Source organism: Ambystoma mexicanum, chromosome 6p (genome assembly GCF_040938575.1).
Source record: "Ambystoma mexicanum isolate Mex_15411 chromosome 6p, UKY_AmexF1_1, whole genome shotgun sequence".
Taxonomy (NCBI): Eukaryota; Metazoa; Chordata; class Amphibia; order Caudata; family Ambystomatidae; genus Ambystoma; species Ambystoma mexicanum.
Window position 1 is genome coordinate 1,049,673,667 of NC_090935.1, and position 15,139 is coordinate 1,049,688,805.

Genomic DNA, 15,139 nt, shown 5'->3' on the forward strand with positions numbered 1-15,139 from the left:
ATCCAGACGCCTCTTTCCTCCTGGGTTTGGCATCTCGTCAGGTTCGGCTTGGTCACGTGAGGTGGGACCGTGTTTGAGGCAGAATTCTGCACAATTAATATTGTTTTTCCACTGTGTGCCTGATTTAATTGCAGGTGCGACTTTGATGTTGGTGCACGGCGTGCGAGGTTGCAACTTCGTGCCCTTGATGGTCTGCTTTTGGAATGTGGGTTTGCAACATTACGACCTTGGCTGCCTGCTTTCGCCAGGCTCATTCTGCAGGATCAGCAACCTGACTCTTGTTCTGTTAACGTCCACGGGAGCTCTTGCTTGCGGCCTACTTAGGCCTGGTGTATAGGTGAAACCGTTTGGTGCACAGGCGCTTTAGGTTATAGTCTCATATTGTCTTATGACCAGTATCGTGTCTTTGTTATAATTCTCATTATGGCACCTAGGTTTAGAAGAAGCGTAAGCAAGCTCTTTAGATGAGTTCATGGTGCGTCTTGCGTTTCTGCATTTTGAGAGCCTAAGTGAAAAATAATAAAGATGCACGTCTGTGAGTATGCCTGTCGCCTACGTCATAGCACTGAGTATATTCTTCGTGTAGATTGGTGCGGGAGTGTCCAGTGTGTATGTTGGCACAGGTGTGCTATCCGTTGGCTAGGTCGTCATGGCATCTCTAACGACGTATAGTTTTAGTCCAGTTGATCCATGCCGCAGGCATCGGCATGGGCAGGGCGGGCTGCTGGGCAGGCAGATGGACACATCCTTATGTTCCTGTACCAGGGTATCTGGTCGTCTGGTAGAAGGGCAAACTCTTCTCGTGGCGGGTGCTTGGGCCGTGAACCTTTAGGCCAGGCACGAGAGGGGGAAGATGTGAGCCTGTTTTTCCATTTTCCCACTTCAATGGCATCCATAGATGGTAAAAAAGGACTTTGTCCGGTTCCCGAGTGTACGGAATTATTGTACGCCTACTCGGCAATCCAAAGAATGTCTTTCCAAGTACCCTCAGACTGATGTAGCATACAAAGCAAGTACTGCTCAAGAATCTGGTTGGTCCTCTCTGTTTGACCGTCGGTCTGAGGGTGGTGACTGGTGGAAAACCTAACATCTATCTGCGCCAATTGGCAACATTTTTTCCAAAAATGCGAAATGAATTGACTGCCCCGGTCCGAAATCAACACGGATGGAAAGCCGTGTAGGCGAACAATGTTTTCAAGGAACTCTTTGGCCAGGACTAAAGCTGAAGATATCCCTTTTAAAGGAATAAAATGAGCCATTTTGGAAAAAAGGTCTATAATAACTAAAATGGTGTTAAAGCCATTGCACGGGGGTAGATCTGTTATAAAGTCTAATGACAAGGTATGCCAAGTTGTGGGTGGGATATCCAAAGGTTGTAATAGTCCAGCGGGTCTTTTCTTTTGATTTTTATTTTGGGCGCAAATGCCACAAAACATGACAAACAATTTAATGTCTTTGCGCCAGGTGGGCCACCAGAATTGTTTCTTAATTTTGGCTTCAGTTTTTGCAATACCAGGATGTCCTTCCAGTAAGGTATCATGGTACCGGGAAATGACAAGTTCTTGTAGTTCCTTTTGTGGCAGAAATAGCCGGCCTTGGTAATAAGGTAAATCATTGGTGACAGAATACTCTGGACCTTTCTTGGCCCAGTCCTGTAAGGCAACTGAATCAAAGAGCTGGTGGATCTTTTCTTGAATGTCCTCCAGTGAATGTATGGACGTCAGGCCAAGGATCCTTTGTTCGGGAATTATGGGTAGTGGTTCTAAGGCTATTTCTGTTTCTCCCATTCCAATTCGGGACAAGGCATCTGCTTTACCATTTTTACAACCTGGTTGATAGGTTATTACAAAATCAAACTCGGCGAAGAATAATGCCCAACGGAGTTGGCGTGAAGATTGGGCCTTAGCTGTCTTTAGGTATTGCAAGTTTCGGTGATCGGTAACAACCGTGATGGTATGTCTGGCACCCAGCAGATAGTGCCGCTAAGCCTTGAAGGCGGACTTGATGGCTAATAGCTCCTTGTCGGTAATGACATAGTTTAATTCGGGAGCCGAAAACTTCCTTGACCAGAATGCCACTGGATGAAGCTGGTTAGTTTTGGGATCCCTTTGGGAGAGCACTGCTCCCATGGCTGAACTGGATGCATCCGTTTCCACTATGTATGGAAGCTCAGGGCGCGGGTGTCTTAATACAGGGGCAGATGTGAATTTTGCTTTTAACTCTTGGAAGGCGTTTTCGGCTTCCTCTGTCCACACAAAGCGTTTATTCTTTCGCAATAGCATTGTAATGGGATGCACAATGTGTGAGAAGTCCGGGATAAACCTGCGGTAGAAATTGACAAAGCCAAGCATGCTTTGGACGCCTTTGACTGAAGTTGGCGAAGGCCAATTAAGAATTGCGTCCACCTTACGTGTATCCATCCTGATTCCTCTCGGGGTCAGACTAAATCCAAGGAATTCCACCTCCGTAGTGTGAAAGACGCACTTTTCCAGTTTAGCATATAGTTTATGCTGGCGTAACTTCTCTAGGACTGCTCGGATGTGTTTTACATGATCAGATTCTGATAATGAGTATACTAAGATATCGTCGATGTAAACGACCACACAAACATCGACGAGCTCTCGGAGGACATCATTCATGAAGAATTGGAAGGCTGCTGGTGCATTGCATAGTCCGAAAGGCATCACCTGGTACTCAAATAATCCGTACTTGGTGCGAAAAGCAGTCTTCCATTCATCGCCCTCTTTGACAAGTACCAGATGATATGCCCCCCGAAGGTCCAGTTTAGAGTATATACAAGCGTCCTTCACCTGGTCTAGTAGTTCAGGTATCAAAGGCAATGGGTATCGATTCTTGATGGTTATCTGATTCAGAGCGCGGTAGTTTATGCATGTTCTAAGGTCGCCTTCCTTTTTTGGTACGAAGAACAAAGCTGAAGATGCAGGGGACTTGGACGGGCAAATGAAACCATTAGCAAGGTACTGGTCAAGGTACTGATGCAAGTGGAGGTTTTCGGGTTCCGTAAGGGCATAGATTCTGCTGCAAGGTGGTTGTGCTCCCGGTACAAGATCTATTTGACAATCATACGATCTGTGAGGTGGTAAAGTGTTTGCCTGTTCCTTTTGGAAGACATCCTGAAAGTCTTGGTATTCAGCAGGTAATTGGTGGCAGCTGGGATTACTGGGGCCAGGACAGCGTTTTGAGTTTTCTTAGGGTAGCAGGTGTGAGCACAGTCTCTTCTCTTGCCAATCAATGCAGGGATTATGTTTTTCTAACCAAGGTATTCCCAGTATTAGTTGGAACTGTGGGGCCTTGATCAAATCAAACACAATAACCTCTCGGTGCCCATCTTGACCCAGTAATGTCATTTCTGCAGTGGAATGAGTTAAGGGCCCAGTGACAATTTCCGTTCCATCCACTGTGGTGACGACATCGGCAGTGGTCTTTCGGGTGAGAAATAGATTCATCCTGGAAGCCAATTCACAGTCCAAATAGTTACCTATGGCTCCACTATCAACGTATGCCTTTACTGCGTGCATGCGTGATGGTTGCTCTGGATCTACAAGGACCCTGGGTATGGTGAAATGCGAGGTCAGAGTGTCCTTCTTTAGGCTCGGCAAGCGGACCTCTACACTTGCCAGGCTTGATCGTTTCCCGAGTCAGGTTCTAAATGGCTTTCGTCTGCTGCTCCTATAGTTTTCTTGGGTGGTTTTACTGGGCAGTTCCAAAGGAAATGACCGGTAGCTCCGCAATAGAGACATAATTGCAGTTGTCGTCTTCTTTCTCTTTCCTTCTGCATTAGGGGTCCTCTAACCCCCCCAAGTTGCATAGGTTCTGGGGCATCTACTCCCTTGGAGCTTACGTGGGTTTTAATCAACACCCTATTCTCAAACTTGGTTCGGTCAGCCTTTCTGGTTTGAAGTCCGTGATCCAACTGGACCACTAAATTTATATATTCAGCACAGTCCTGAGGCGGGGTCACTATTTGGGCTAAAACATCTTTGAGTTCTCCTCGAAGCCCTCGATGGAATAATGTGATTCGCTTGGCTTCAGGCCATTCGGTTTCCACTACTAATCTGTTAAAGGTTGCAATGTAAGATAAAAGACCCTGATTGCCTTGCCGTAAGGATAAAGGTTTGTTATCCAAAGCCTGTCCTTGGGCGATTAGTCTTTCCATGCTTGTTCGAAAACCCTGGAAATCTCGAAGAATCGGGTCATCCTGATTGACTAGTGGAATGGACCAATCCGCCGCACTGCTGCTGAGATATGACAGCACAAAGGCCACCTTGGCCTGATCGTTCGGGAAGGCTCCAGGTCTACATAAAAAGTGCAAGCGGCATTGATTCATGAATATAGCAAACCTTTTTGGGTCTCCGGCAAAGCGTTCAGGCAGAGCCAAGGGAACGGCTCCAGGTAGATTTATCTGCACCGGGTTACTCAGTGGTACAGGAGCTGGACTTGCCCCAAGTCCTGGTAGAGGTGTTTGTCCAGCCTGGCTTTGCAATAGTTGTCTGGCCAAATCATCGGTTCGTTCTTTTGATACTATCAGTTCTCTCCTGAGGGCATTAGTTTCTTGACGGGCGGAATGCACTTCGGCCCTTAATTCCCCTAATAATTGGGCCAACTGATCCGTTTCCGAGGTCTCCATGATGCCAAGGTGGGTATTTGTGGGTAGGCTTCGCGTTCTGTTACGCTCACCTGGTTCCCACGGGGACGTCGATCTGGACCGGCCTGGTGCCACGTAGAGCCGAGATGACTGACTGGACACCCCCACTTACTTCGTTTGTCGGCTCGTATGAATATCTTTCTGCAAAGTAGAAAGGGAATTAACCTCCCGTAATTCGAGCGTTAACCCACCTTCCACTCCCGTTGTCTGCCCACTGACCACTCCCGATGTTCCCTCTTGTTCTCACCTGATGGTTTAGAAAGGTGGGCTCTCCATCCTGCATCGAGCGCAGGGGCGCGTAGATGACCAGTTACTTCACTGGCGTGGAGGAATTGGTGAGTTCCAGTGTTGACTCTAGGATCCAATAGTTTGTAAGAGTTCAAATGTCTGATCTTCACTCTTTCCGATTCCTTGTAGGTTGCCAACTTAACCACCACGAAGAGTCCAAAGGGCAGTTGGTGAGAGTCAGGTAAGTCTATAGTGGTTTTCCCCTTATAGGCCGGGGTACGGCGATGATGCAGAGTTAACTGCGCCGACCCGATATGAGGTGAGTTCCCCCTGCGGTAAATCAGATAAGTCTTTGGGGGGTAGCTTGTAATGTCCAGTGGTTTCCCCTTAGGGGCCGGGGTGAGGCGGTGATGCAGAGTTAACTGCGCCGACCCGAGATGAGGTGAGTACCCCCCGTGGTAATCCGGTAAGTCTTTGGGGGTAGCTTGTATTGCCCTTTTGCATTCCCGTGCTCACCTGGGTTTTCTTGTCCCCTTAGATATCGGAGAGCGGTTTGGAAATGCAGAGTCTGCGATGGAGTGAGGAAAAGCTGCACTGGATGGTGAGTACAGCGCGGCGCTGCGAGGTGCGTGACGATGCGCGTGCGATGACTCCTTCTTCAAGATCGACGGCGCGAAGGATCAAGAATTCAGGTAAGGTTTCAAGTTTGAACCTCTTCTCCTTCTTTCTTTTCGTTTCCAGGTGGCCCAGGACTGAAGCAGGTGTGGCTGTAGACTGGAAGATGCTGGAGGCACGGTGAGCGTTACGCTGCTGAATGCAGAATAACGCGAAGCACGTGTGGCAGTCCGGGCGTGGTTTAAATAGCCTAGGAAGAAGTCCCAGGTAAGTATTCTTCCACAGCCCCCACCCGAGAAAAAAGTAGTCCCTTAGGTAAATAGTCCCTCCTAAGCCCCATTTGGCTTGTGGCTTCGTGCAGCATGGTCTGCACCAGGTGAGTATGCAGCATGGTCTGCATTAGGTAAGTTTTCTGAAATAAGCCTGGCGCCCATGGCGCCAGGACTGACTTTATCCTTATGAGCCTGGCGCCATAGGTGCCAGGACTGCACCCAAACAGCCCCTAACTGGGGTTTTTGGGCATGCTCCAAATGGCATGATGCCTGCTTCTGGGGTTGCTGGGCCTGGTCTGGCTTCCCGGGGGCAGGCATCATGACAGGTACCTCAAGAGGGTGTTGGTTTCAGCTCCTTTGAGTTACTCTTTGGACATCCCGTGAGGGGGCCCCTTACCTTGATCAGAGAAGGTTTGGAAGCCACCCCTCCAGGTCCCGCCAAGCAAGTGGAGGACTATGTGTTAGGCTTCAGACGGAGGATGACACAAATGATGGGTCAAGCAACAGCGAATCTCAAAGCCAGCCAGGTATTGAACAAGTACTGGCATTACCTTAAAGCATTGCAAGTGGATTGGACTCCGGGACAGGAGGTCCTCGTGATGGAGCCTACCAAGCCTTGGGCATTGGGAGATAAATGGACTGGACCCTTCAGGATAATGTCCAAGATGGGCGAGGCCAATTATCTGGTTGACATGGGAATCCCAGGGGTAGCCCCACAGCTATTCCATGTTAATAGGCTCAAGCCTTTCCACAGGCGAGCAGAAGTCTCATGTCTCTTGCTAGCTTCAGAGCAAGAAGAGGATGAGAGTGAGCCCCTCCCTGATTTGCTGTTTAGCAACCCTCAGGAGGGCTCAGTGGAGGGAGTGCATCTCTCTCCAGATTTGACAACAGAGCAGCAGAGGGTCTGCAGGGCTTTGCTCCACCAGTATGCCTCTCTGTTTTCACTGACACCAGACCGTACACCGTGGTGTAAGCACGTGATTGACACTGGTGACAGCGTGCCTGTCAAAAGCAGGAGCTACCGTATGTCAGATACTGTTAAGAACCACATTCAGGCTGAGGTCGCCAAGATGTTGGATCTGGGTGTTAATGAACCCTCAACCAGTCCCTGGTCCAGTCCCATTGTCCTTGTCCCCAAGGCAAGTTCCCAAGCAGGTACCAAGAATTGGAGGTTCTGTGTGGACTACCGAGGAGTCAATGCCGTCACCAAAACTGACGCGCACCAATTGCCCCGGGCTGATGAGCTCGTGGACACCATAGGTGCTGCCAAATTTGTGAGCAGCTTTGACCTTACCTCAGGCTATTGGCAAATAGCTCTGACGGATCATGCCAAGGACAAGACGGCATTCTCAACACCAGAGGGACTCTACCAGTTTAGGGTCATGCCTTTTGGGTTGAAGAATGCCCCTGCCACCTTCCAGAGATTGGCCAACCATGCGCTCAGTGGGCTGGAAGCCATTAGTATGGTTTATTTAGACGACATTGCCGTCTACAGTTCCACTTGGGAAGAGCATTTGACACATCTGGGTAAGGTGTTGCAGGCCTTGAAAAGGGCTAACCTCACTATCAAGGCCACCAAGTGCCAGATAGCTCAGGGGAAAGTCACATATCTTGGTCATGAGGTAGGAGGGGGTCAAATCCAACCTCTCCCCAGTAAGGTGCAGGATGTACAGGACTGGAGACTCCCACTACTCAAACCCAGGTGAGAGCCTTTTTGGGCCTCACTGGGTATTATCGCAATTTCATGGCGGACTATGGAACCATAGCTGCACCACTGACAGCTCTGACTTCCCCCAAACAACCTAGGAAGGTTAATTGGACGGAAGACTGTCAGAGGACCTTTGATGGCTTGAAAGAAAGTCTGTGTAGGGCACCTGTGTTGTGCGCGCCTGTAACGCTCACCTGAATCCCTCGGAGGCGCAGGTCTGGGCTGGGGTTCTCAGAGTCTTCTAGGGTCACGCGCAGGCCTCGAATGCCACCCTGGAAAGGCCCTCTCCTCACTGAGATCTTGATCTGAAGGGTGAGGTGTCTGCAATTGGGAGAGCAAGGGGTTAATAGGATATATAAGCCTGACTGGGCAAGCTGACTCCCCTTCCTGGTACTCCCCACGTAGTTCGTAGGCTAAATGTGCTCACCTTATATAGGTGAAAGCGGAGCTCTCCATCCTGCGTCTGTGCAGGGGCGCCGAAGCCAGTTACTTCACTGGTTAATTGTCCAGCCTCTTGGTTGCAGAGGGTGAAGATTTGGAGCTAGGCCGTCGTTAGCAGCACGAACGGCATTTACTTGAATGGAGAGCGATGGAAAAGGCGAAGGTATTGCAGGCAAGTAAGTAGAAAATGTCAATTCGAAGTTTAAAGCACTTCTTAATGTCTCTTTTCCTTTTTCAGGTTGCAGAAGCAGCTGGGTAGAAAAATAGATGTCGAGGAATGCGCCGAGGAGTGAGAAAGATGAGAGCTGCCCAAAACACGTGCGTATGGATGGAGTTTTGCATTTCTTAATGATGCCCTTTTGTTTTGCAGATGCGAGTAGCAGCGTCGGCGGAGGCGAGAAGAATGCAGCGCAGGTAGGGAAAGTTTCACGATGGTTACTAACCAATGTCCTTGCTTCCACAGGGTGCCGAAAAATGGAAAGCTGCAGCCCGTGGCTTGAGATGCACCGATGGATTGGGTAAGTGCTGCGCTGGTTGTTATCTCGTGCAAACCTGGTGTTCTTTTCCCTTCTCAGATGCTGCAGAAGACGAAGATGGTATTTCCGAAGGTAAGATTACGGATTTCTCTTCCCTAGATGCAGAAGTTGAAGATTCTCTGGAGCTGACAGGGTGAGCGTCTTGCTGCTATTGCAGAATAACGCGAAGCACGTTGCTCTGATCGGGCGTGGTTTAAATAGTCCTACTGGAGTGCTTAGGTGTCTCCTTCCACAGCAGCCTCGCCCAGGTAAGAAGTCCCAGCTTCCAGAATAGTTCCAGTATCCAGTCCCAGGGAGTGGTGCTGGCCACACCCAGAAGGTAAAGTAGTTCCAGCCATGGATGGATGAGGATTTCATCCTGCAGGGGAGTGAGCAGCATGGTCTGCAGCCGGTAGGTCCACCCAAGCACCATTCCTCACATCATGAGCCCGGCACGTCCTGTGCCGGGAATGGGTCCCCTTATGAGCCTGGCGCCACTGGCGCCAGGACAATGTCCATAAGGCCCCTATGGGAGCCGATGGGTGCCTGAAAATGAAGTTGTGACCCAGCTTCCGAGGCAGTTGGGCTAAACCTGACTCCTTGGGGGCTGCGGTCATGACAGTACCCCCCCTTAAGGCCCCTCCCAAGCTTGTCTTTTCCGGAGGTTTTGGCTTGTTGGGAAAAGCCCGATGAAATTTTCAGACTAAACGAGGTGCATGTACATATTCTGAGGGTTCCCAAGATCTCTCCTGGGGTCCATATCCCTTCCAATCAATCAGGTAGTATAGTTTTGATTTGGAAATTTTGGAGTCCAAGATGTCTCGAATTTCAAATTCGGATTCTCCGTTAACTTGGATTGGCTCAGGAGGTTTAGTCAAACGGGTTCCGGGTTGCACAGGTTTCAGGAGAGAAACATGGAAGACAGGATGTATCTTCATTCGAGTAGGTAATTCTAGTTTGACAGCCACTGGGTTAATCACGGCCGTGATCGAGTATGGTCCTAAATATCTTGGGTTGAAGGTGCGTGGCCCTTTTAAAGATAAATGTTTAGTGGACAGCCAGACTTGATCTCCTTTTTGATATTGAGGAGCCTCTTTTCGATGTTGGTCCGCTCCTTTTTTGTATGATTCTTTAGCTCGTTGAAGATGAGCTGTGGCTTCTTTAAATGCTTGAGTTATCGCCGAATGCAGATGGTCAACAGCAGGTGTTCCGAGAGCTTGAGGTGGGTCCAGATTTGAGGTTCGAGGATGACTTCCATACAGCAGGAAAAAAGGGGTTTTTCCTGTCCCAGAATGGATTGAATTATTGTAAGCGTATTCAGCAATCCAAAGGACATCCTTCCAAGTACCCTCGAATTGATGCAACATGCAGCGCAGATATTGTTCTAGAGTTTGGTTAGTTCTCTCAGTCTGCCCATCGGTTTGAGGATGATGGCTGGTGGAAAGTCGTACATCAATCTGTGCTAAACGACAACAACTCCGCCAAAAATGGGAAATGAATTGGCTCCCTCGGTCAGAGATTAGTACTGAAGGGAAACCGTGCAACCGGACAATGTTTTCAAGAAATTCTCGGGCTAGAATGGAAGCTGTAGGTAAACCCTTCAGTGGGATAAAATGAGCCATTTTTGAAAAAAGGTCCACGATCACTAGAATTGTGTTGTATCCGGAGCAAGGGGGTAAATCCGTGATAAAATCCATCGAGAGCGTGTGCCAAGGGCCTGGTGGAATGTCTATTGGACGTAATAATCCTGCTGGTTTTTCCTTCTGACTCTTGTTTTGTGCGCAGATACCACAAGAAGCCACAAACTCCTTAACATCTTTCCTCCAAGATGGCCACCAAAAATGCCTTTTAATTTTCTCTGAGGTTTTGGCAACTCCAGGATGTCCTTCCATTAGAGAATCATGGTAGCAGGTGATGACCTGTTTTTGTAAGTCCGCGCAGGGTAAGAATAGTCTTCCTTGGAAATACAATAGGTTCTGATCTATTGTAAAATCCTTTCCTTTCAATTGCCAATTCGATGAATCTTCGGGAGTTATGAGTTGCTTGACCCTTGCTTTAATCTCTTCGAGGGATGATGTGTTGATTACTCCTAGTATCTTTTTTTCAGGAATTATTGGCACCGGCTCCGGATTAGCTGTAAGTTCGTCTACCCCTATCCGGGAAAGGGCGTCTGCTTTTCCGTTCCTAACGCCTGGTCGAAATGTGATTACAAAATCGAATTCTGCGAAGAATAAAGCCCAGCGTAGTTGCCTCGAAGATTGAGCTTTAGCTGACTTCAGGTACTGGAGGTTACGGTGATCCGTGATTACAGTTACTGTGTGCCGGGCTCCCAAAAGATAATGCCGCCAGGCCTTAAAGGCAGACTTAATTGCCAAGAGTTCTTTGTCCGTAATTGTGTAGTTGATTTCAGGAGCCGAAAATTTGCGAGACCAAAAGGCTACAGGGTGTAACTGGTGCCTGTCGGGGTCTCTTTGTGACAGCACCGCCCCCATTGCAAGACTGGAAGCGTCTGTCTCGACGATGTAGGGAAGTTCTGGACGGGGATGCCTTAAGACTGGAGCAGAGATAAATTTGGTTTTTAATTCTTGGAAGGCTTGTTCGGCTTCTGGAGTCCACTCGAATTTTTTATTCTTTTTCAGAAGAGCCGTGATAGGTTGGACTACCCGAGAGAATTCAGGAATGAACCTTCGGTAAAAATTAGCGAAGCCCAGCATGCTCTGCACACCTTTCACGGAAGTTGGGGAAGGCCATTTGGTGATAGCATCCACTTTTCTTGAGTCCATGTGAACTCTGTTGGGTGATAAGATGAACCCTAAAAATTCCACTTCCTTTGCGTGAAAGGTGCACTTCTCCAGTTTAGCAAACAAGCGGTGTTGCCGAAGTCTCTGTAAAACCGCTGTGACGTGTCTACGATGATCAGATTCTGAGGCTGAGTATACCAGGATGTCGTCAATATAAACGACTACGCACACATCAATAAGTTCTCTGAGGACATCATTCATGAAAAACTGGAAAGCGGCCGGTGCGTTACATAGTCCGAAGGGCATTACTTGATACTCAAATAATCCATATTTAGTGCGAAAGGCCGTCTTCCATTCGTCGCCCTCCTTAATGCGTACCAAATGGTAAGCTCCTCTGAGGTCTAACTTTGTGTATATGCAGGCGCCTTTTACCTGGTCCAATAATTCAGGAATCAAGGGCAACGGGTATCGGTTTTTGACTGTAATCTGGTTCAGGGCGCGATAATCGATACACGTTCTTAGGTCACCTTCCTTTTTCGGAACGAAGAACAAAGCTGAGGAAGCCGGGGATTTCGAGGGGCGGATGAATCCGTTAGCCAAGTACTGGTCCAAGTATTGCCTGAGATGGAGGTTTTCTGGTTCAGTGAGGGCATATATTCTACTGCACGGAGGGGTGGACCCAGGTATCAGGTCTATCTGGCAGTCGTATGACCGATGTGGAGGCAGGGTGTTGGCTTGATCTTTCTGAAAGACGTCGCTGAACTCTTGGTATTCCAGAGGTAATCGGGGATCCTCGGAAGTGATGGCTGCTAGCTTGATTTCGGGCTGAGGATAACAGGTTGAAGCGCACTCTGGAAACCGAATCACCTTGGCTCGCCAGTTTATCTGAGGATTGTGCTTTTCCAACCAAGGCATTCCCAGAATCACCTGAAACTGCGGGGCCTTGATTACATCAAACACGATCTTCTCCCGATGTCCGCCTTGACATAACAATGTTACCTCCACGGTGGTTTGAGAAACTGGTCCGGAAGCTATTTCAGTACCATCCACTGTAGTGATTACGTCCTTTACCATCTTGGGACGTAGGGGAAGATCCATCCTGGTAGCCAAGTCGTGGTCCACATAATTACCGATAGCTCCGCTATCGATGTATACTTTGATAGCATGCATGCGATATGGTCTATTGGGACATATGAGGACCATAGGCATTACCAAATGCGAGGTCAAGGAACTGGTTCTAACGCTCGGCAAGCGGACCTCTACGCTTGTCGGGCGAGGTCGTTTCCCGATTCCAGTTTTTCAGCAGTTTTATCAGAAGCTCCTACGGTCTTCTTGACCGGTTTCACTGAGCAATCATGAAGGAAATGTCCAGAATTCCCACAGTATAGGCACAGCTGTAATTGCCTTCTTCTTTCCCGTTCTTTCTGGGTTAATGGTCCTTTTACTACTCCTATTTGCATTGGTTCCACGGAGTCATTCCCTTTAGCGGAGCTCTGAGGTCTTGAAAGTACCCGGGTTTCAAATCTGGATCGATCGGTCTTCCTGTTCTGTAGCCGATGATCTAATTGGACCACTAGGTCGATATAATCTGAACAGTCTTGCGGCGGATTCACCACCTGAGCTAAAACGTCTTTAAGTTCCCCACGTAGACCTCTGTAGAAGAGCGTGATTCTCTTATCTTCAGGCCACCTGGTCTCAACCACCAGTCTATTAAAGGATGCTATGTAAGCCAGGAGATCCTGATTACCCTGTCTGAGTGACAGGAGTTCATTGTCCAAGGCCTGCCCCTGCGAATGTCTTGCGAACAACTTTTCCATACTGGTCTGAAAGTCTTGAAAGTTATAGAGGAGCGGGTCATCCTGTGTCATGAGAGGAATGGACCAGTCTGCAGCACTACCGCTAAGATAGGAAAGTACAAACGCTACCTTGGCTTGGTCCGTTGGGAATGCGGCGGGTCTACACAGAAAGTGCAAGCGGCATTGATTGATGAATACTGCATATCGCTTTGGATCACCGAAAAAACGTTCGGGCGGGGCCAAAGGCACATTCCCTGGCAGATTAATTTGCACCGGATTACTTGAGGTTGTAGGAGTGCCGCCCCCTCCATAGGGAGGCAGTGGCGTCTGTCCCGCTTGAGCCTGTAGCAACTGTCTGGCCAGATCATCAGTCCGTTCCTTGGCCATGATCAACTCCCTTCGTAAAGCGTTTGTTTCTTGGCGAGATGCGTGTACTTCTGCCCTTAGTTCCCCAAGCAATTGAGCCAGTTGATCTGTGTCCGAGGTTTCCATTGCGCCTGGGTGGGAATATTGCGGTAGGCTTCGCGTTCTGTAACGCTCACCTGAATCCCTCGGAGGCGCAGGTCTGGGCTGGGGTTCTCGGAGTCTTCTAGGGTCACGCGCAGGCCTCGAATGCCACCCTGGAAAGGCCCTCTCCTCACTGAGATCTTGATCTGAAGGGTGAGGTGTCTGCAATTGGGAGAGCAAGGGGTTAATAGGATATATAAGCCTGACTGGGCAAGCTGACTCCCCTTCCTGGTACTCCCCACGTAGTTCGTAGGCTAAATGTGCTCACCTTATATAGGTGAAAGCGGAGCTCTCCATCCTGCGTCTGTGCAGGGGCGCCGAAGCCAGTTACTTCACTGGTTAATTGTCCAGCCTCTTGGTTGCAGAGGGTGAAGATTTGGAGCTAGGCCGTCGTTAGCAGCACGAACGGCGGTTACTTGAATGGAGAGCGATGGAAAAGGCAAAGGTATTGCAGGCAAGTAAGTAGAAAATGTCAATTCGAAGTTTAAAGCACTTCTTAATGTCTCTTTTCCTTTTTCAGGTTGCAGAAGCAGCTGGGTAGAAAAATAGATGTCGAGGAATGCGCCGAGGAGTGAGAAAGATGAGAGCTGCCCAAAACACTTGCGTATGGATGGAGTTTTGTATTTCTTAATGATGCCCTTTTGTTTTGCAGATGCGAGTAGCAGCGTCGGCGGAGGCGAGAAGAATGCAGCGCAGGTAGGGAAAGTTTCACGATGGTTACTAACCAATGTCCTTGCTTCCACAGGGTGCCGAAAAATGGAAAGCTGCAGCCCGTGGCTTGAGATGCACCGATGGATTGGGTAAGTGCTGCGCTGGTTGTTATCTCGTGCAAACCTGGTGTTCTTTTCCCTTCTCGGATGCTGCAGAAGACGAAGATGGTATTTCCGAAGGTAAGATTACGGATTTCTCTTCCCTAGATGCAGAAGTTGAAGATTCTCTGGAGCTGACACGGTGAGCGTCTTGCTGCTATTGCAGAATAATGCGAAGCACGTTGCTCTGATCGGGCGTGGTTTAAATAGTCCTACTGGAGTGCTTAGGTGTCTCCTTCCACAGCAGCCTCGCCCAGGTAAGAAGTCCCAGCTTCCAGAATAGTTCCAGTATCCAGTCCCAGGGAGTGGCGCTGGCCACACCCAGAAGGTAAAGTAGTTCCAGCCATGGATGGATGAGGATTTCATCCTGCAGGGGAGTGAGCAGCATGGTCTGCAGCCGGTAGGTCCACCCAAGCACCATTCCTCACATCATGAGCCCGGCACGTCCTGTGCCGGGACTGGGTCCCCTTATGAGCCTGGCGCCACTGGCGCCAGGACAATGTCCATAAGGCCCCTATGGGAGCCGATGGGTGCCTGAAAATGAAGTTGTGACCCAGCTTCCGAGGCAGTTGGGCTAAACCTGACTCCTTGGGGGCTGCGGTCATGACAGCGCCTGACTACAGCCGACCCTTTATCGTCCAGACGGATGCCTGCGACACCGGAATTGGAGCTGTCTTGTCCCAGTTAGATGACAAAGGGAGGGAACATCCTATCATCTTCATCAGTAGACAACTCAAGGGTAGAGAACTTAGGTGGGCTACTGTTGAGAAGGAATGTTTCAGTGTAGTTTGGAGCCTTAGGCGTTTTAGGCCCTACCTTACGGGGTCTACCTTCAAGGTCC